The sequence below is a fragment of the Scyliorhinus canicula genome, chromosome 10 (genome assembly GCF_902713615.1).
Source record: "Scyliorhinus canicula chromosome 10, sScyCan1.1, whole genome shotgun sequence".
NCBI classification, from domain to species: domain Eukaryota; kingdom Metazoa; phylum Chordata; class Chondrichthyes; order Carcharhiniformes; family Scyliorhinidae; genus Scyliorhinus; species Scyliorhinus canicula.
The window spans coordinates 69,741,005-69,763,187 of NC_052155.1; the positions used below are offsets into that span (position 1 = coordinate 69,741,005).

At 49.4% G+C, this 22,183-nt stretch overlaps 1 protein-coding gene and 1 pseudogene across 8 annotated transcripts in view; one reads left to right on the forward strand and one right to left on the reverse strand.

The window, feature by feature from the left end:
• Window positions 1-22,183, reverse strand: part of LOC119972445 (RNA-binding Raly-like protein) — a 1,269,223-nt gene that overhangs the window by 1,111,248 nt on the left and 135,792 nt on the right. For 3 of the 8 annotated variants that reach the window (XM_038809147.1, XM_038809143.1, XM_038809151.1), the window contains exon 2: window positions 712-924. The exons of the other annotated variants lie outside the window; for them this stretch is intronic. The gene's annotated coding sequence lies outside the window, so the exon portion shown is untranslated. The remainder of the gene's footprint in view (window positions 1-711; window positions 925-22,183) is intronic. 8 annotated transcript variants of the gene reach the window in all.
• LOC119972130 overlaps window positions 1-22,183 on the forward strand; it is a 170,242-nt pseudogene that overhangs the window by 90,036 nt on the left and 58,023 nt on the right.

A 22,183-nucleotide genomic window follows, 5' to 3' on the forward strand; every position in this document is an offset into this window, starting at 1 on the left:
TGACGGATCCTGCTGTCTGATAGCCCTCGGCAGAACATTCTTCTTCTCCCTGCCCTCTGTTTTTACATGTAACGACTATTCCCACTCTTGTGTTGTTGCGTCTGCTGCTGGTTCTACATAGATAGATGTTGCTCACTCTAGCACCCTTCACCCATGGTCAAAACCTAATACTATTCCCTTTCTCCTTTGCTCCCAAAAACCCCATTCCCAATCTCTTACCCCACCTGTTTGCAGAGCAACTCCTCACCCCACGCTTCTGACTTCAGAGTCTCCCAGCACTGAGGTGACTCCATTTTAGACCCCTGATGAATGACTGAACCCTTCCGATCCCTTCCAACTGTGCTCAATACGGTTATGGTTCTAGCTGATAGTTTCTGATTGCATCATGGAGATGGAGGAGTGTTATTTGTGTTGGGGTGGGGGGAGAATAAGTGTGAACCGCAGCAAGAATTTAATCTAATGATCATAATGGAAGTAATATCAAAATGGCACCCAAGAGATCCATGGTCCATTTACCAACAGGACTGGTCATTTTGTGGAATGTGGGAGTTCTTTATGCAGCATCTGTAATGGCAGAAAAAGTCTTCTATTCCTCAATTGTACAAGCATTCAGTTGTAGAAATAATTCTCTGCCACTATAGGTATTAGGTAAATAAATCCCCGTAAAAACTAAAGTCAATTATTTTTCACTCATTGTTGCCACATGCTTACCTGTATGCAATATTTCCAGTTGCAAATGCACTTGGTGATTTGAAAGTTGTCTGTAGTTCGTAACTTGTAAGTATCCGTGGTTTCAAGGGGAAGATTGTATACTATGGCACAAATTATTTGGGACTGTCAGTAAATGTCCACTATTTGCAGGCGTCCATTTGGATAGGTTTAACTGTTCTTTCAAATTCTTAATTTCTGTTACAATGCGTATTCCTAGGAGAGAGGGAAGGGTGTTGTTTACTCAACCAAAAACTAGAAATGAGGGTTTTCATAGCTGAACAGCATTATGCAATTTATAAAGATCATGGACTGTTCCGGAACAAACAGGTAGTCAGTCACTGAGGCAGACTGGCTCCCTGAAAGCAGTGGGATTCCCATGGAGGAAAGGGGATAATACATTCTGGAACCGTTTACAGGGCACTTGGGAATTGTCCTGGTTTCACATTTGTCCTATCAGTTACTGATCAGTGTTGTTATAAAACAAATACTACGGAGAACACAAAAAAACAGCGAGAAGAGAGTGTGAACAAAAGGTGGCAACACAGTGAAAAGGCAAACATGATAAAAGTCTGAGAGAAAGAAAAGAATAGAATAGGTCATTGAGAAGAGGATGCAGAGAAGAGAAAACTAACAAGAAAGAGGACAAGGAATGAAAGGGAAAAGTGAGAGAAAACAGGCAAGGGAGGATAGCAAGATCAAAAGGGGGAAAGAGGAGAAACAGAACAAAGAAAAGATGGTAAGGTGTATTGTGGGGGAAGAGGACAAAAGTGTCGAGTGAAAGAGAATAAGAAGCAGAGAAAGAAGAAAAAGATGTGAGAAAGATCACAGCATATGGAGAAAGAGAATACAAAGGGTGAGGAGGAAAGAGGATTTGAAAAAGAATCACAGAATGGTTGCAGCACAGACATGCCTATGCTGGCTCTCTGCAACAACAATCCCAATCCCACATCCTGGCATTGCCAAGGTGCCCAGGTGGCACTACCAGCTGCAGTGGCACTGCCAGGGTACCAGGTTGGCACTGTTAAGGTGCCAAGATGGTATTTTGTGCATGGCGGCAATCGAGCTGGGGGGCCCCCATATTGAGTTGGGGCTTGGTGGGGGGTGGGTGTGGGGTTAGGGTTACAGATTGGTGGCTCCTGAAATTTAAAAATGCTGACCCGTTTGCTCACTACACTGAGGAGTTCCAGTGAGCAGAACTCGTCAGTGCAGAAAACGGGCCTGTGTGCATCCTCGGCCGCCTATTCCCCGCTGAGGCTCCGTATCTAACCTGAGTGACGTTAGATAGCATTGTGTTTCTCGGCGCTGCGAGCACTAGGAACACGTGGTTAAACAAGCTCGCTTTGGGACTTTGTTTCCATTTAGTTAAATCGCATTCTCTGTTTTCTCTCACTCAACCAACTTCTTTTCCATCTTGCCTTTGTCCCTTTCACCCATGGATTTCGGGCAGGATTCCCCAGTCCACCTGGCGACTGGAGAATCCCGCCGAAGATCGATGGATTTCTCCATTGTTGGCATCTTGCTGTGGCGTTCTTGTGGCGGGAGAATCCAGCCCTTCAACATTGCTGTGTTATGTGCCACTGTATCAAATGTATTTCCTTTCAAATTAATTCATGGGATGTGGGTGTCACTGGCAAGGCCAGCATTTATTACCCACTTCTAATAGCCCTTGATAAGGTGGTGGCGAGCTACCTTCTTAAATAATAATAACAATCTTTATTATCACAAGTAGGCTTACATTAACATTGCAATGAAGTTACTGTAAAAAGCTCCTAGTCACCACATTGCGGCGCCTGTTCGGGTACACAGAAGAAGAATTCAGAATGTCCAAGGTACATAAAAGCCCGTCTTTCGGAACTTGTGGGAGGAAATCGGAGCACCCAGAGGAAACCCACGCAGACATGGGGAGAACATGCAGACTTCACACAGACAGTGACACAAGCCGGGAATTGAACCTGGGACCCTGGAGGTGTGAAGTAACAGTACTACCCACTATGCTACCAAATTAATTGTGTTATGGGAGCGGCGTTTTCAGAACCCCAAAATGTATCATGGAGTTCAACCAACCTCTCCCTTTAATGGATTGCTGCTTTTGAAGCACACGGCTTGGACTCCAGGTGTGGTATTACAATTATGGACACGTGGGTTTTTTAAACACAAAAAATGTTTATTCCATGAATTCAACTTAACCTTTTTACATAAACATTGGATCCCTTAACACCCCTTACTTCAAAGATAACCCCAAAAATAATACAACACTAAATAATCCCTCAAAATGTTCCTTCAAACCCCCAAAGGACTTCACCTTTAACAACAGACATGAGGTTACATTCAATATACGTATAGGGCGCGATTCTCCTGGGTTACGAAAACTCGGGAAGCTGGCGTCAAAAACGGGCGCGTTTGACGCCAGCCTCCGCCCCCCCGACCGGGAACCGATTCAGCTCACCGGTCGGGGCTAGCATCGCGCGGCCGTGAACTCCGGCATCACGGGCTTAACGATTTTCGTTAAGCCCGCTAGCGAGAGTTAGCGACGGGTGACGCGTCAGATGACGTCAGCCGCGCATGCGTGAATTGGACGACTCCAACCCGCGTATGCGCGGATGACGTCATCTGCACGGGCCGGTATGCCCCTCAGCCGCCCCGCGAATGGATCCGGCGGGGCGGCGGAGGGAGAAAGAGTGCGCGGGTTAAGTACCCGCTGCCCGCGATCGGTGGGCACCGATCGCGGGCCCATGGCACCCTTGGCACGGCCGTGGTACTGCCGTGCCAATCGGTGCCATGGTTCCCCGGATCGGGACTTTACGGCCGTTTTTACGAACGGTCAGACCAGGTGTGTTTTACGTTCATAAAAACGGCCGTAAAGGCCTTGGAAATCGGCCCATCGGTCAGGGGTGAATAGCTGCTTGCCGTAAAAAAACGGCGAGCAGCGACTCATGTCAGGGGGCGGCCGTGGGGGGGGGGGGGGGGGGAGAATAGCGGGAGTTTGTCGGACCAGCGTGTCCGTAAAAATTTACGCCGCCCGCTATTCTCCGAATTTTCGTGAGCGCGGAGAATTGCGCCCATAGCCTTTGGATTTTCAGACATCAACATATTAGTTCTGTGTTTTCTTCTTGCAGCTTTTTGCAAAACACACAAACATTCCCAGCTTTCTCCTCAAACCGGCTTTCTCCTTTCAAAACAGCTCACAGCAAACCAGCCATCCACTTTTCAGCTGCTCTCTCAAACTGAAACCAAAAGCCCCAAAAAGCAGAAGTGAGCTCAACTCAGCTACCCACACCCTCTGACATCACTTCAGCAATATGGGCTGCTCCATTTCTTAAAGGTACATTGCTTAAACATCCATTTCTTAAGGTACTCTCACATTACACCTCCCCCCAAGAAATAAAACCCATCAACTTCAAGGTGGTTTCATTTTTCTTTTTCCTCTCTCTCTCTCCTTCGTATTCAAGCCGCTTTAATTATTTCCCTGTTTCATTTGTTTAATTTGCAACTGAATTTTTGCCATTTCCAATGAGTCAGACTCTATCTCAGGCAACTTTAAATGCTTAACCACCGCCATAATTACCTCATCTTTTCGCATTTTGTCAGGTAATGTTAACTGCAATGTTTTTGCCAAATCTAACAGTCTGCTTTTCGTCTCTGTCCGTAAGGTACTGCGTGTGACATTCCCCACCCCCAAAAACTTCTGAGCCTCTGAAAGAGCCATTGTTCACAACACTCTCCCCACTTAAACTAAAATACCACACCGGAAAAGCAACAATCCTTCACTGCCTTTAAGTTCACAAAAGCCAATCCAATAGATAGACTTTTAACCCGGACGAGCCCCCAATTGTTATGGGAGCGGCATTTTCAGAATCCCAAAATGTATCATGGAGTTCTACCAACCTCTCCCTTTAATGGATTGTTGCTTTTGAAGCACACGGCTTGGACTCCAGGTGTGGTATTACAATTATGGACACGTGGGTTTTTTAAACACAAAAAATGTTTATTCCCTGAATTCAACTTAACCATTTTACATAAACATTGGATCCCTTAACACCCCTTACTTCAAAGATAACCCCAAAAATAATACAACACTAAATAATCCCTCAAAATGCTCCTTCAAACCCCCAAAAGACTTCACCTTTAACAACAGACATGAGGTTACATTCAATATACTTATAGTCTTTGGATTTTCAGACATCCACTGAAAGGAAAAGGGATGGTCAGGTTGTGTGTATACATATACCCAATGGCCTGCCACTACAAACCTGGCAACCTTATGGCGATGGCAATAGCTGGCCAGATGCTGACTGAATTATTCTTTACTACTGTTATGTGCCAGGGTTTAGAGAACCCTAAAGTGTATCATGGAGTTCACCTGACCCACAATATTTAGTAGATTGTGGTATGTGGAGCACACGGCCCACTCTACAGGTGTGGTGCATCAGAAATGGAAAAGTATTTTTTAAAGCAAAACAATGGTTATTCTATGAACTCAAGTTAACCTTTTTAAAACATACAGTGAACATCTTAGCAACCATCAATTCAAATACAACCCTCAAAGAATACAACACTAAGTAATCCTTAATCACTTCCCAAACAACATCCAGAAGACAAAAGAAATACATTTTAACAGATGCACATCAGGTTTACATTCACTACTGAAAACATTTATAATTCTGAATTCAGCAAATGATCAAAAAATAGTCTTTACATGGCAGATAGATCAATAGTACACCTGCTTTGTCTGGCTTCAGCTCCAACACTGAAAACAAAACTAAAACACACCCTGCAGAAACAGCCTAAAACGAGAATAAAAAGCTGACAGACAGCCCAGCTCCACCCACTCTCTGACATCACTGATAAACACCCATTTCTTAAAGATATTCTCACATGACACTACTCAATTCTCAAATTGAGTTTTTACAATTAGGAACAAGGGAAATGGAACTCAGTGAGACCAAAGTAAAGAATGATCACAACACATAACACAGCAATGACCTCAGGGGCCTTGAAAGCTGCAGATAAAAGGAGTCATACCTTTGCACAATCTAAAAGGAGGAATTTCTACTCAAATATACAGTACAAAAATAATGGTAGTTGCGCAATGATTTACGAAAGAGGCAAATATTTCTTCTGTGTTAAAGTAGACAAGCTAATGTAAAAAAATGCTGAAATTAATAAGCAGCAGTACTTGACTCCCACAGCCTCTGTTACACACTGTCAGCAGACTAGAAATAAAACAGATGCTAGGATGGCACAGTGTTACTTTGGAGCCAGGCCGCAGGAGGGGGCCATGCGTGGAGCAATGGTGTGTGTGTGCCTGGGGGGGGGGGGGGGGGGGGGGGTTGATGGACAGTGGGAAGGTGGGATGGAAAGAATGCGATGGATGACGCTAGGTGTGGGGCTTGGGTCAGGGCAGGTTGGTTGGAGTCAAGTGGGGAGGCTGTGAATGGAGCCAGGTGGGGGGGTTGTGGTAGATGGAGCCGAGAGGCACTCCCTCCCTCCCCCCCACACCATCCCTCAGGGTTATTCTCACATTACCATTCAATCTGCGGGCGACAGCTTCCTGTCTTGAACTGCACTCCTGCTCCCAGATCTCAGGCCTCCTCTCTCTCCCGACTACCTCTGGTGATGGCAGCAGTGGATCCGATATCAGAACATGACGGAGGCTAGCCGCTAGTTCATGCCCAGAGTGCAGATAACATAAAATTGAAAATGGTAACGCAAATCAGAATATAAATAATGTTAAAACAAAAAAAGCAGGGTAGCTTAAACTAAGGATTTACTGTACCTCGAAGGTTTGTAGGCCTTGAGGAGATTACAGATGTAGGGAGAGACCAAAGCATGGAGGGATCTGAAACTGAGGTAGGAAATTTTAAAATGGCACGGCTGAATTTTATTCCATCACCAGCAACAGGAATTGTAACGAGCCAGGGCACTTTACTTGGCAAAATATCTGTGGCCTGACAACTGGATAAACCGTTCAAATTTTGTTCTCCCAACTTTCAAGGTGCGTTGGAATTCAATTTGCCATCCAAATTAAGTTTCCCACCAGCTAGAATTTTGAATTTTTAGTTTAACGACAGTATAGAATCATACAGTACAGAAGAGGCCCAGGGCCTTATCAAACCTGCACCGACAAAAGAAAACTACTCTAATCTACACTAATGCCAATACCCAGCACTTGGCCCATCGCCTTGAATTCTATGACATGTCAAGTGCTCATCCAAGTACTTATTAAAGATAGTGAGGTTTCCTGTCTCTCTCCCCTTCCAGGCCATGCATTCCAGATTCCCACCATCCTCAAATCCCCTCTAATCCTCTTGCCTTCCACCTTAAAATTAGGTGCCCCTTGTTGTTATTGACTCTTCAACTAAGGGGAACATCTGCTTTCTATCCATCCTGTCCATGCCCCTCAATCGTATACACATCAATCAAGTCCCCTCTCAGCCTTCTCTGCTCCAAAGAGAACAACCTGGGCTTATCCAGCCTCTCTTCGTAGCTAAAATGCTCAATCCAAGGCAACATACTGGAGAATCTCCTCTGCACCCTCTCTCGTGTAATCACATCCTTCCTATAGTGCAGTGACCAAAACTGAACACAGTACACCAGCTGTGTGACCTAACCATTCCTGTACAGCTCCAACATAACCTCCTTATAATCTATACCACGACTGATAAAGGCAAGTGTCCCGTATGCCTTCTTAATTACCCTGTTAATGTGTCCTGCTGCCTTCAAGGATCTGTGGACAAGCACCCCGAGATCGTTCAGTTCTGCTGAACTTCTTCATGTACTGCCATTCATTGAGTACTCCCTTGTCGTGAGCACTGATCCCTGTGGTACAGTATTGGATATCAGCCTCCAGTCACACAAAGAGCCTTCTACCACCACCCTCTGTCTCCTACCACTAAGCCAGTTTTGGATCCAACTTGCCACCTTCGCCTGGATTCCATTTGATTTTACCTTCTTTGTCAGTGTCTCATATGTGCACCTGGTGAGCTTCAATCTTCCATGACATTGAGGTCCATAGATGTTGCTTTCTCATTATTGGGGACCTCTCATAACTTCACTTGGGTGGCTTTAGAAACGTTGCACCAAAGTTGGAGAGGGAGGGAAACCTGCAGGGAAAGGGTGTGAAGTGTGTTTCGAGAAGGAAGGTGGGGGAGGGGGAATGTGTGGCAAATATTGGGAGGGGGTGGGGTCAGTATCTTCAAGGATGGGGTCTGTAGTGTCAACAGTGAGATCCAGGGGGGAGAGCCCAGGGTACTGGTGATAGGAGGGAAGAGTCACAGTCAGAGGGGAGAGTGTGATGTGGTAGGATGACAGTGTGGTAGGTGAGGGTCTCATTAAGTGCCTCACAGAGGGTGACAAGAAAAGTGTCTCGAATAGTGAGAGGGGGCAGGGTGAGAATACGCATTGGGATGCCAACAACTGTCAGCTCTGAGGGGACAAAGGCCTGTGGAGGTGGATGTTGATATGGTCCAGTGTAAGGTGGGGAGGGGGGCGTTGTTGGCCAACAGGGGAGGGTAGAACGTGATGGGCCAACTTTGAAATATGACATACACCATTTTTCTCAACTGTCCTTGGCCACATAATTAGTCAGTCAGAGAGATCCCTCGAGGTGGGAGGAGTGCCTTTTCAGGTGGGTGGAGGTCATTGTCAGCCTATTAGGCCAACTAAAGGGAGACCTGAATAATTATGAGGCAACTTGATGTCAAAAATGCTCACTTGTGTTCTCCTCTCTATCGCGAAGACTACATTACAGCAGGTTTGTTTCTGGGTAACAATGAGATCCTGGAAAAGTGTCGAGCTGCCGATTATTCTATGCCATTTGCCATCAGTTCCAGCCAGAGGCAGGGATGAATGGAGGGAGAGAGGTGGATATCTTGGTGGGTGGTCGACAGCCAACTTGAGACTCCAAACCGTCATTCTCCTGGGTCATGGCTGACAAGGAATAATGCTGCCAAGGCAATGGTCTCTCTAAAGATTTTCAAGGCAAGTGGAGGCATGCTGAAAAGTGTCCATGGGAGGTTTAGGGCACTTGGTTCCCATCACCCAGGTTAAAGAGCAATGTTTCCAATCGCATCCATGCATGAACGGAAGCAACACCTGGTCTGTTTCTCCAGGATGTCCCTTACCTGGAACTGGTGGGGTGAGGATGCCAAGTTGAGACAGAGGCCAGGTGAAGGGCTTTGCAATTGCCTGCTGATTTTGAGATGGAGGCAAACTTATGAAGAACACGCACACTAAATTTAGCATTTCAATTCAGTCACACATCCACTGCGGAGTCAATGATGCAGGTTTCAGGAATCCCACATTGGTAATAATTCTCATCCAGATGAGAAGGATGGCGCATCGCCAGTTGTCACAGGTCATGAGCAACAAGGGCCTGAACGGGAAGAGGCAGCGGGGCCTCTGCAAAGTTGCCAAACATGGACCATGGACCAAGCTTTGGCTCGACCATGGGAGTATTGCTATCGGTGATCTTATCTCGACATGACCAAAAGGCAATGCCGGAGGCACTTCGTATGTCCCAGGATGTGGTTGTTCAAATCTGCCAGCTTCTCCAGTCTGAGTTGCAGATGTGAGGTTTCCATAGCAGCTGAGCTGGGGTAGGGACGGAGTTGGGCCATGTTACGGACATAGAAATTGGCGGTCCTACCACATGGATATCTTGTTGAAAGTTCAATCTCAGTAGTCAAACCAAGGTTGCTAACAGTCTGGTTCAGCCTCAGAAAATTGGCAGGGAGAGGGACAGAGTGAGTGACAAGGGACCAGATTTCGTAGCAGGGATTTGAAAACAATGGGCTAGATTCTCCGATTTTGAGGCTATTTCTGGAGGAAGGGTCTGGTTTTATGACAAAAATGGAGGTGCCGTCCCCGCAGCGATGCTCCGACCGGTGAGGGGTTAGCAGCTGCGCCACATAAAATGCACGGCCTTCCCGATACAAACACCTGGAGAATTGCCGGGTCCATGGCCGCACATGGCGATGACCTGCAGCGGTCGCGCCGTACAACATGGCGCTGGCCGCGAGCTGACCCGACCTGCCAGATAGTGAACCCCTGGACACCCTCTCACCACCCCCGGGCCAACCCTCCACCAGTCCCCCGAGCCCTCGCCGAAGACCCCCCGCCCCGCACCCAGCAGCACAGCTCCCCCCCACTGACTGTGGCGGCGCTAGACACAGACCGCAGCCGCCACGCCGGGTTCACAAGAACTGAAAGCATACATCGGGGCTGGAGCATCGGGTGAGGGCCTTCAGGCAACGTCCGGAAGCTGTGCCAACGGCATGCAGCATACTCCCAGATTACACCATTTTGGAGGGCGTGGAGCATCCAGAAATAGGCGCCGCCCCCAATTCGGTCGTAAACAGGGATTCTGCGCCCGACGCAGATTACAATATCGGTGTCGGGTAACGGAGAATCCCGCCCAAGGGCTTCTGCCTTCCCTGTAATTTGTGGAAATTCCTGCTCATCCAGTACTGGATGTGGGACAAGCAGTCTGACAGTTTAAAGACAGTGGGCAAAATTCTCCACCTTGCCACCTGGCGGAGAATCGGGTGTCTGCCCAAAATCGAGGACCGTGCCCGGTGCCGATTCAGGCACCATGTTCCAGTCCCTTGCTGGTGGCGATAACGAGGTTTGCACCCTGCACCGGCATGCAAAACCCGGCATTTGCATGCATTTAAATGTGATTAGCGAGTTGGACACAATGCTCCGCCCTTCCGCGATGCTCCACTTCTCTCAGGCGTGAATTAGAACAAACTTTGATAAATGTGGACTGGGCACCATAGCTGTTGAGGGGGAGTGGAAGACTAAATAAAAAACCACTGGAAAACCGATGAAAACTCTCGAGCTTGCTGCGGAGTGGCTGCACGAGCCAGGGGTTGTCGCGGGTAATGACTTGGTGCCAAATCCATGGACCCGGGGTGTTCCCCTTGGGATCAGGGTGACCTGGCTCAGACCGCCATTGCTGCAGTCCATCTTTTAAATACACCCCTTTGGTGCTACCTACAGGCTCCTGGCTGCTCACACTGCTGAGCGCTTCCTGTGTCATTTAAATGCTCAGAAGACCTCTGGTCATCTGGGAGCCCACTGTGGTAGTATGACTAGGGATATTACGGTACCTGGAAGTGTGAGCTGCCATTGGTGCAGAGGACCCACTGCCCATTGGCCCAGGTAAGTCATGTGCCTCTCAGCCGATTGGCTGACAGGTAGGTAGCTCCGCCTACGAGGCGGGATATAAGAACCCGTGCTTCCCGGCAGTCAGTCTTTCTTCTGCACGTCTGCTGCCGGGCACACATCTTGTGTATTAAAGCCTATCGTTCGGACTTCATCTTCGTTTCGTGTCCATTGATTGTGCATCAATTTAATACACAAGATTTTAAAGGATGGAGCATCGCATCAAGCCGGAGTGTCTTCGATTCAGCCCGCACGCAGCAAATGCAACGGCAGCATTTAAACACCAGCTGGCTTGCTTCAATAGCTACTTGAGTGCAACCGAAAGCGTCCCGACAAGGGAACAGAAATTGCACATCCTCCATTCGTGCGTCGGCACCGCCGTGTATACGCTCATAGAGGACACGACAGACTACGACGCGGCCATGGACTTGCTTAAAGGACATTTCATTCAGCCGGTAAACCAGGTCTACGCTCGGCACTTACTGGCCACGAGGCAGCAACTTCCTGGTAAGTCTCCAGAAGAATTTTACCGGGCCCTCCTCGTTCTGGGGAGGAACTGCAGCTGCCCACAAGTTTCTGCGGCCGAGCACACCGAACTTTTAATCAGAGACGCTTTTGTTGCGGGTATGCAATCTTCGCAGATCCGCCAAAGACTTTTAGAGAAAGAGATTTTAAGCCTCACCGAAGTACGGGCCCCCGCCTCCTCCCTAGACATTGCAAATCGTAACGCCCGCGCGTACGTCCCCGACCGCGCGGCGGCCTCCTGGGCAGCGTGGAACGCGAACCCCCTCACGTCCGTAGACTCGGAACCCCTCCCAGGCCTGCACCGCAGGGCGCCCCGATAAACACACGGGGCCCCGCTGCTACTTTTGCGGCCAGGCAAAGCACCCATGCCAACGCCGCCCGGCCCGCTCCGCAACCTGTAAAGGCTTTGCGGCCGTCTGACAATCAAAAGCGGTCGCTGCAGTCCCGAGTAGCGACCGCGGGTCCTCCTCCCCGCTCTCCTCAGGGGCCCCATGCGGCCCACACACCTCGCTTCCGCCACAACCCACCGCCACGTGTGACCCCGGGCGCCGCCATTTTGGGCCCCCGACTCCACGTGTGATTCCCCGGGCGCCGCCATTTTGTCCACCCCCCACCACGTGTGGCCGACGGGTGCCGCCATCTTGGATCGGCACCGAGGACCCCGCAGGCGTCTGCTCTCTGCCAGATGACGACCCGGAGTTCCTGCCACGACTCACCTCAGTCACATTGGACCAGTCGCGGCCTTGCACGCCATCCACGGCAACCACGAAGATCCTTCTCAACGGCCACGAGACAAGCTGCCTGCTGGACTCCAGAAGCACAGAGAGTTTCGTCCACCCCTCCACGGTAAGACGCTGCGCTCTTCCGGTTTACCCAGTCAAACAAAAAAATCGCTCTGGCCTCCGGTTTGCCATCGGTCCAGATCACAGGGTGCTGCATAGCGGACCTCACGGTCCAGGGGAGGGAGTTTAAAAATTACAAGCTCTTCGTCCTTCCCCACCTTTGCACAGCAGCACTCCTGGGGTTAGATTTCCAGTGCAACCTCCAGAGCTTAACGTTCAAATTCGGTGCCCTATGCTCCCCCTTACTGTCTGCAGCCTTGCGTCCCTCAAGGTCGATCCCCCGTCCTTGTTTTCAAACCTCACCCCGGATTGCAAACCCGTCGCCACCAGGAGCAGACGGTACAGTGACCAGGACCGGACCTTCATTAGGTCCGAAGTCCAACGGCTTCTGAAGGAAGGGGTTATCGAGGCTAGCAACAGCCCCTGGCGAGCACAAGTGCTGGTGGTCAAGACCGGGGAGAAAAATAGGATGGTCATAGACTACAGTCAGACCATCAACAGGTTTATGCAGCTGGACACGTACCCTCTCCCACGTATCTCCGACCTCGTCAACAGGATCGCGCAGTACAAGGTGACCGAAAGTACACTGCATTCGAAGCGGATGGGCGACTCTACCACTTTTTAAGGGTTCCCTTCGGTGTCACAAACGGGGTCTCGGTCTTCCAACGGGAGATAGACCAAATGGTCGACCAATACGGTTTATGGACAACCTTCCCGTATCTCGATAATGTCACCATCTGCGGCAACGACCAGCAGGACCACGACACCAACCTCCGAAAGTTCCTCCGAACCGCAAAACTCCTTAATCTGACCTATAACAAGGATAAATGCGTGTTTAGCACCGACCGTCTAGCCATCCTCAGCTACGTAGTGCGTAACGGAGTGATAGGCCCCGACCCCGAACGTATGCGCCCTCAAGCGCTGTTTGGGCTTCTTTTCATATTATGCCCAGTGGGTCCCCAATTACGCTGACAAAGCCCGTCTACTAAGCACAGGCCATAGTAGAAGCTGTGCGACATTGGAGGCACTATCTGGCCGGCAGGAGGTTCACCCTCCTCACAGACCAATGGTCAGTGGCCTTCATGTTCGACAACGCCCAGAGGGGCAAGATAAAGAACAAGAAGATCTTGCGGTGGAGGATAGAACTGTCCACCTACAACTACGACATCTTGTATTGTCCTGGGAAGCTAAACGAGCCTCCTGATGCCCTGTCCCGCGGCACCTGTGCCAACACACAAGTGGACCGCGTCCGAACCCTCCACGCAGACCTCTGCCACCCGGGGGTCACCCGCTTTTTCCATTTCATAAAGACCCATAACCTGCCCAGGACAGTGTCCAGGGAATGCCACATCTGCGCGGAGTGCAAGCCGCACTTCTATCGCCCTGAACAAGCGCATCTCATAAAAGCTTCCCGCCCCTTTGAAAGTCTCAGCATTGACTTCAAAGGTCCCCTCCCCTCCAACAACCGCAACACGTACTTCCTCAACGTGATTGACGAGTACTCCCGTTTCCTGTTCGCCATCCCCTCCTGACATGACCACAACCACCATTATTAAAGGCCTACACACCATCTTCTCCCTGTTCGGTTTCCCCGCTTACATTCATAGCGATAGGGGTCCTCCTCTATGAGTGATGAGCTGCGTTATTTCCTGCTCAGCAGGGGCATCGCCTCCAGCAGGACGACCAGTTACAACTCCCGGGGTAACGGACATGTCGAGACGGAGAACGGTACGGTCTGGAAGACCGTCCTGCTGGCCCTACGGTCCAGAAATCTCCCAGTTTCCCACTGGCAAGAGGTCCTCCCAGACGCCCTCCATTCTATCTGGTCACACCTCTGTACCTCCACTAACCAAACGCCTCAGAGACGCCTTCTTGCTTTTCTCAGAAAGTCTTCCTCAGGGACCCCGCTCCCAACCTGGCTGGCTATCCCCGGGGCCATCTTGCTTCGGAAGCACGTGCGGGTGCACAAGTCGGACCCGTTGGTCGAAAGGGTCCAGCTACTCCACGCAAACCCGCAATACGCGTATATGGAGTATCCCGACGGCCGGCAGGACACGGTCTCCCTTCGGGACCTAGCACCCGCCGGATCCCGGCCACTCCCCCTGGCACAGCACACCCCCCAACCCCAACTGCTCCCACCAAGGCCCCCCCCCGACACCTGCACACCCACAGCCCAGCAGACAGGATGACCCTCCCCCGGCCTGGCCCCTGCTAGCTCCGACCAGGGGTATGGACACAGTTACAGGATCATCGCTCCCGGAGTCACGGACGTCCACCGCTCCAACGTCGCCGGCACAGCTACGCAGGTCAAGCAGGACATCCAAGGCGCCCGATCGACTGATTGAATCAATGTGACCTGGTGATGGACTCTTGTTTTCCTTGTCTGTTCTCCATTTCCCCCCCCCCCCCCAATTTTTACACACTGTGCATAGTTTTGTTGTATTTTGCACATAATTGCAGGCCAGTGGGCAGCCATTAATGCAGTGGTACGACCTAAGATTTCTAGTCATACTACCAGTCTTTCACATACTCACGGGTCACGCCCCCCCCCCCCCCATGTCCGCGTTTCCCCTGCCCCCCCCGATTCCTTTTTCAACAGGGGGTGAATGTGGTAGTATGACTAGGGGTATTACGATACCTGGACGTGTGAGCTGCAATTGGTGCAGAGGACTCGCTGCCCATCAGCCCAGGTAAGTCACGTGCCTCTCAACCCGTGCTTCCCGGCAGTCGGCATTTCTTCTGTACGTCTGTTGCCGGGTACACTTCTTTTGTATTAAAGCCTATCGTTCGGACTTCATCTACGTTTCGTGTCCATTGATAGTGCATCACCCACCTCGGCTGCCCCTTTGGACACCCTCATATCCCAGCTGTGTCGTCAAGGACCAAGCTCAATCAGAAGCCCACCAGTTGTTGGCATTCCTCTGAAGCGCTGCCCCATTGCAGAGAAAGCAGAGGATCAGCAGAGCTGGCTGGTTTAGCACAGGGCTAAATTGCTGGCTTTGAAAGCAGATCAAGGCAGGCCAGCAGCACGGTTCAATTCCCGTTCCAGCCTCCCCGAACAGGCGCCGGAATGTGGTGACTAGGGGCTTTTACAGTAACTTCATTTGAAGCCGACTTGTGACAATAAGTGATTTTCATTTAATTTTCATTTTCAGCTCACCACAACTAGAGGATACCTGCACTGCAGCCTTTGGAACCCTCCCTAATTCTCTGCTCCTCTCAGGGTGGACACCAGTCACCCCCACCCCTCCGGATCACCAGCTGTTTCCTCCTGGTGAGAACGATACCGCTGACTGCCTCTGCCACCACCTCACAGGCAATGTGCAGGAGGGCAGGCTTGAATCTGCAGCCCACCCTGGGGAAGACGGTATCCCTCTGCTCCTCACTGGCATTGAACTGTGGGTCCACTTCTTCTCTGCGGCAAGTCTTCTCTGAGCCACATTGGTGGCTGCAGTCTGTGTGTGTGTGTGGTAAGTGCAGCGCTTAAAAACAGTTCCATCTGCCAAGCTCTTTGGCGCTAACTCCTGCCCCAGTGGTTAGAATGCTGGGCCGTGAATTGCTCAGAATTCGTGCCAGCAGAGTGGTTGCCCTATCAGCATGTCCTGAATTACTCCCCGAATAGCGCCCCCAGCAGGAAGATGAACTGCACTTAATTCAGTCCGGTTTCAACACAGTCTCCCAAATAGAGAATTTCACCCAGTAGAGTAGCTGAGGGGGAGGTGGCAAAGAGATAAAGCTGGGTGTTGTTGCTGTACACAAGGAAACCGACGGCTTGTTTTCAGATGATGTCACCGAGAAACAGCATGTAAAAGAAATGGGAAGGGGCCAAGGATAGACTATATCTAGCTTTCCCTCAAAAGAATCTGGGCTAATCATTTCAGCCATTCCATTTGGTGGCAGGTTTGCATTCCCATCACTGTGTAAAAAAGGTTTCTCTGAATTCCTTATTGGATTTATAAGTGAGCACTTTAATATTTATGGCTGTTATTTTAGGCTCTGCGCAAGGCAAAACATCTCGTTTCCATCTAACCCAAAATTTTATCAGTTCACCTGCTTTAAAGAGAAGAAAGCCCGCTTTGTACATTTAGAATGTCTGCACCCTTTTCCACTCTGGTATCGTCCTTGTAAATCCGTTTTGCAGTTTCTCCAGTGCCTTTTTCTGAGAGCAGAACAGCACACGTGCCTAACCAATGTTTGATATAAGTTTAATGGAACTTTCCTGCTTTTGAATTCAGTCCTCAGTGTTTTGTGTGCACTTGTTCTGGCTTGTGAGCCTGGAGAGGTGCTTTTAACAATTTGCTATTTATATCGCTAGATCCCAATGCAGCCCTGCCTCACTTATTTTCCAAGTAGTAGGTGGTCTCCTTATTCCTTCATATTTATCTAGACTGAAATTAATTTGCCATTTACCCATTGCTAATATATTCTTGCATTTGGTCAGCCTTCCTCAGCCTTTCCACCGGTTCAGTTTCATTCACGAAACGTTCATTCACGAAAAGCATTTGATCCCAATTCATTTATGATAATTGTGAACAATTATGTTGATGATGGAGAGTGATTTTATGGCACAAAAACAGTTGACATATAAATTCCCAAACCCTCTCCCCTCACCTCTACAATTCTTTTTGAAGTAAGGTCGCTATTTTGTAAATTCCAAACACTTAATGCTAACCCATTCCTTCATTGGTTCAGTGGTATAATAACACACCGCTCAACAAGACAAAGAATTTGTCTGACAGCTGTTCTTTCTCCAATTTAATTCTGGGTCATGTCAGCCTCTGCATTCATAGCCTTTGTATCTCGAGTCCTTGCGTCTGTCGACAAATCTCTGGCATTAACTACAGCATCGGCTGGTGTCCTGGACTTACCCCATGGCTGCTGGCATTAAACTCACTGGATTTGTTGAAGACCATTAACAGAGGGCGCAATCTACTGGTCGCATTGCGCCCCAAAGCGATCTCTTTTCTGGCATCTACCCAGCTCGCCAAGCCGTGTGATCTCATGAGACGCAATCTCATGAGACGTCGCAATCAGAATCCCACCCATTGTGAGCGGGATCACTATTTTGGAAATCTGCATATTAGCGCAAGACAGCTAGTCTCACTCTAATATGCGCTCCCCTGATCTACCCGCGGCAGTGGGATCTATCACCTTCATCTCAGGCGAGCGCAGTTCAGTGCTGGTCTCCAAAAATGGGGACCAGACGGGACAACACTTGTGGGCGTCTCCCCGGGGATCGGAGGCCCCCAGACACTTGCCCCCTGGGCAGGGTTGCACCCTGGCACTACTGGTGCCATCCATACACCCTTGCACTGCCAGCCTGACACCCTGGTGCTGGCAGATGGAAGGGACACTGTCAGGGTGCCCAGCTGACAGTGCCAAGATGCCAGGCTTGCATTGTTGGCATGGCAGGGATCGGGCTTGGGGGTGCCCTGTGCATGTGAGGAGGGGTACGGGGGGGGCCCCCCCAAGGATACACTTATAGGTGAGTTGTGATCTTCAGGGGAGTCGGGGGTCGCGTCGGGGGGCGGGGGGGGGGGGGGGGGGGGGGGGGGGGTGCTGTGAGATCGGTTGTCATTTAAAAATGGTATCCTTATCTCTTCCTGCACTGAGGAGTTCAGGCAAGCCTGACAGGGCTTAAATTGAGACCTAAATTGAAACAAAGTCCTGATAGATAGCGTGGTGTTTCTCGGCGCTGCAAACCCCGGGAAATACCCGGCTAAACAGGCTCGTCACGGCATTCTGTTCCAATTTAGTTAGATTGCACGCAGAATTCAGTAGTCGCTCTCAATATTTGATCCTGCTTGAAGTTGTGGAATATGCTTTATGTTATGTGGCACAAACTGCTACTTTTCTCATTGTCCCTTTGTTAGTTCTGGGACGTCTTCTGTTTTCTGGACAGTACAGTAGAAACTTAAACGCTTGCCAATTGTGAACCAAATGAGATTTATCCCTTCCAGCTGAGAGTGTCATTCAGCACTCATGGAATGGGATAGCAATTGGTGAGAAACGTTTGGGTGGCACAATGGTTAGCACTGCTGCCTCACAGCACCATTAGTCGAGTCATTCCTGGCGCTTGTAGCAGCGGGAACAACCCCGCTATCAAACAGCACTCTGTTATTTATTCGGGCCTTAGCTGGGAATGCCCCGCAAGGCCGCACTCAGTCTTATTTCCTGCACTTAGGGGCTCCGCTCATTAGTGCAGGAAAAGATCAGGGTGCCATTTTTAAATGGCGCCCCAATCTCTCGACCCCCAGAACCCCCCCCCCCGCAACATCCCAGCTCATCTATTGGGGGATCCTCAAGCATCCCTCTCCTGCACCCCACCACTTACAGGCAGGGCACCTTCAAATTGGGAAAATGCCACCTGAGCACCTTGGCACTGCCAGCTTGGCACTATAACAGCACCCCTGAAAGCCTAATAGTGCAACCCTGGCATCCTGGAAGTGCCAGACTGGCACCCAGCTCGCACGGCCAAGCTGCCTGGGTGGCACTGCCACAGTGCCTCTGTGACATCAGCAAGGTTTCACCCTGCCCAAAGGCCGATCACGTGGGGGACCCCCCGACCCCCTGCCATCCCCCCCCTTCCCACCCCCACAGTGCCGTTCCACCTGGTCCCAGTTTGTGGGGACCAATGCTAAATAACACGCAGCTCCTGGGAATCTCCTCGATGAAACCAGTAGATCCAGTGAGCTGTTGTGGCAGTATCCAGATCACAAAGTCTTGCAAGATCTTGTTGGATCTCGAGGGGCCACACCGCCATTAGGAATCCCGGAAGAGGCTTCACATGGGATCTACCAGCCACTTCCCGTGCCAATTCCGATGGGGTGCAGCCAGTAAATGGCACCCGGTGTCTTTGATAAACATTGATGGAGTGCTAAAAGAGATTCTGCAAGTTTGCAGCTGTCACTTCCCTACACATTTTCCACATAGTTCTTGTTGGAAGCACATTATTTAAACATGGCAGGCACTTTCACAAAAATGGCTCACAAAGCTGTATCTAAGACACCCCATTCTTTTTTTTTCTTTTTTTTAAATAAATTTAGATTACCCAATTATTTTTTCCAATTAAGGGGCAATTTAGCGTGGCCAATCCACCTACTCTGTACATTTTTGGGTTGTGGGGGCGAAACCCACGCAGACACGGGGAGAACGTGCAAACTCCACACGGACAGTGACCCAGAGCCGGGATCGAACCTGGGACCTCAGCGCCGTGAGGCGGTTGTGCTAACCACTAGGCCACCGTGCTGCCCAGACACCCCATTCTTGAGGCTGTGCACAACGAGGCAGTTACTGAGGAAGCTAAATACCAATCACACACTTACTTCTCATGGCTGCATCATAGGTAGGGGCAAGTCATGGATATGGGATGAGACTGGCCGGATTCTTCACGCCATGCCATTTCCTTCTCCTCCTTCTCAATTCTATCTCACCCTACATGCCTGCAGCTGTTTTCAGCTGCAATTTAATGCTCTTTGCACTCCCTCACACTAAAAGCTAATCCAACACAGGAGCTCAAGAATGTGGATTGGGAGCAGCTGTTTAAGGGTAAATTCACATTTGAAATGTGGGAGTCTTTTAAGGAAAGGTTGATTAGAGTGCAGGACAGACATGTTCCTGTGAAAATGAGAGATAGAAATGGCAAGATTAGGGAACCATGGATGACGGGTGGAATTGTGAGACTCGCTAAGATGAAAAAGGAAGAATACATAAGATCGAGGCGACTCAAAACTGATGAAGCTTTGGAGGAATATCGGGAAAGTAGGACAAATCTCAAACGCACAATAAAGAGTGCTAAAAGGGGTCATGAAATATCTTTGGCTAACAGGGTTAAGGAAAATCCCAAATCCTTTTATTCGTATATAAGGAGCAAGAGGGTAACTAGAGAAAGGATTGGCCCACTCAAAGACAAAAGAGGGAATTTATGCGTGGAGTCAGAGGAAATGAGTACTTTGCATCGGAATTCACCAAGGAGAGGGACATGACGGATGTTGAGGCTAGGGATGGATGTTTAAATACTCTAGGTCATGTCGGCAAAAGGAAGGGGGAGGTTTTGGGTATTCTAAAAGGCATTAAGGTGAACAAGTCCTCAGGACCGGATGGGAACTATCCCAGGTTACTGAGGGAAGCGAGGGACAAAATAGTTGGGGCCTTAACAGATATCTTTGCAGCATCCTTGAGCATGGGTGAGGTCCCGGAGGACTGGAGAATTGCTAATGTTGTCCCTTTGTTTACGAAGGGTAGCAGGGATAATCCAGGGAATTATAGACCTGTGAGCTTGATGTCAGTGGTAGGCAAACTGTTGGAGAAGATACTGAGGGATAGGATCTATTCACATTTGGAAGAAAATAGACTTATCAGTGATAAGCAGCATGGTTTTGTGCAGGGAAGGTCATGTCTTACAAACCTAATAGAATTATTTGAGGAAGTGACAAAGTTAATTGATGAGGGAAGGGCTGTAGATTTCATATACATGGACTTCAGTAAAGCATTTGATAAAGTTTCCCATGGCAGGTTGATGGAAAAAGTGAAGTTATATGGGGTTCAGGGTGTACTAGCTAGATGGATAAAGAACTGGCTGGGCAACAGGAGACAGAGAGTAATGGTGGAAGGGAGTGTTTCAAAATGGAGAAAGGTGACTAGTGGTGTTCCACAGGGATCCGTGCTCGGACCACTGTTGTTTGTGATATACATAAAGGATCTGGACGAAGGTATAAGTGGTCTGATGAGCAAGTTTGCAGATGATACTAAGATTGGTGGAGTTGCAGATAGCGAGGAGGACTGTCAGAGAATACAGCAAAATATAGATAGATTGGAGAGTTGGGAAGAGAAATGGCAGATGGAGTTCAATCTAGGCAAATGCGAAGTGATGCATTTTGGAAGATCTAACTCAAGAGCAGACTATATGGTCAATGGAAGAGTCCTGGGGAAAATTGATGTACGGAGAGATCTGGGAGTTCAGATCCATTGTATCCTGAAGTGGCAACGCAGGTCGATAGAGTGGTCAAGAAGGCATACAGCATGCTTGCCTTCATCGGACGGGGTATTGAGTACAAGAGTCGGCAGGTCATGTTATAGTTGTATAGGACTTTGGTTAGGCCACATTTGGAATACTGCATGCAGTTCTGGTCGCCACGTTACCAGAAGGATGTGGATGCTTTAGAGAAGGTGCAGAGGAGGTTCACCAGGATGTTGCCTGGTATGGAGGGTGCTAGCTATGAAGAAAGGTTGAGTAGATTAGGATTGTTTTCGTTGGAAAGACGGAGGTTGCGGGGGGACCTGATTGAGGTCTACAAAATTATGAGAGGTATGGACAGAGTGGATAGCAACAAGCTTTTTTCAAGAGTGGAGGTGTCAATTACAAGGAGTCACGATTTCAAGGTGATAGGGAGAAAGTTTAAGGGAGATGTGCATGGAAAGTTTTTTACGCAGAGGGTGGTGGGTGCCTGGAAAGCTTTGCCAGTGGAGGTGGTAGAGGCGGGCACGATAGCATCATTTAAGATGGATCTGGACAGATATATGAATGGGTGGGGAACAGAGAGAAGTAGATCCTTGGAAAATAGTCAACAGGTTTAGATAAAGGATCTGGATTGGCACAGGCTGGGAGGGCCGAAGGGCCTGTTCCTGTGCTGTAATTTTCTTTGTTCTTTGTTCTTTAACACCTCTATTTGTACATTGCAGCAAGATCGCTCAGATGAATTGGCCTTGAATCAGTCACGCGCTGAAGAGTTCTGGCAGCTAGGGGTACTGGTAGTCAATACTTCTCCTGCTCTTCATCCTCTTTGTCTTGCTGTCCAGGCATTGGTAAGAGCTGGGTTCACAGGCCATGTGGCATACAAAACGTGACCACATATCTGGAAACACAGTTAGCGGTAGAGTGCAGAGCTCTCTCTGAACAGTCAGGGAAGGAGAAGCTCTGTGAGAGCATACCACTGGTC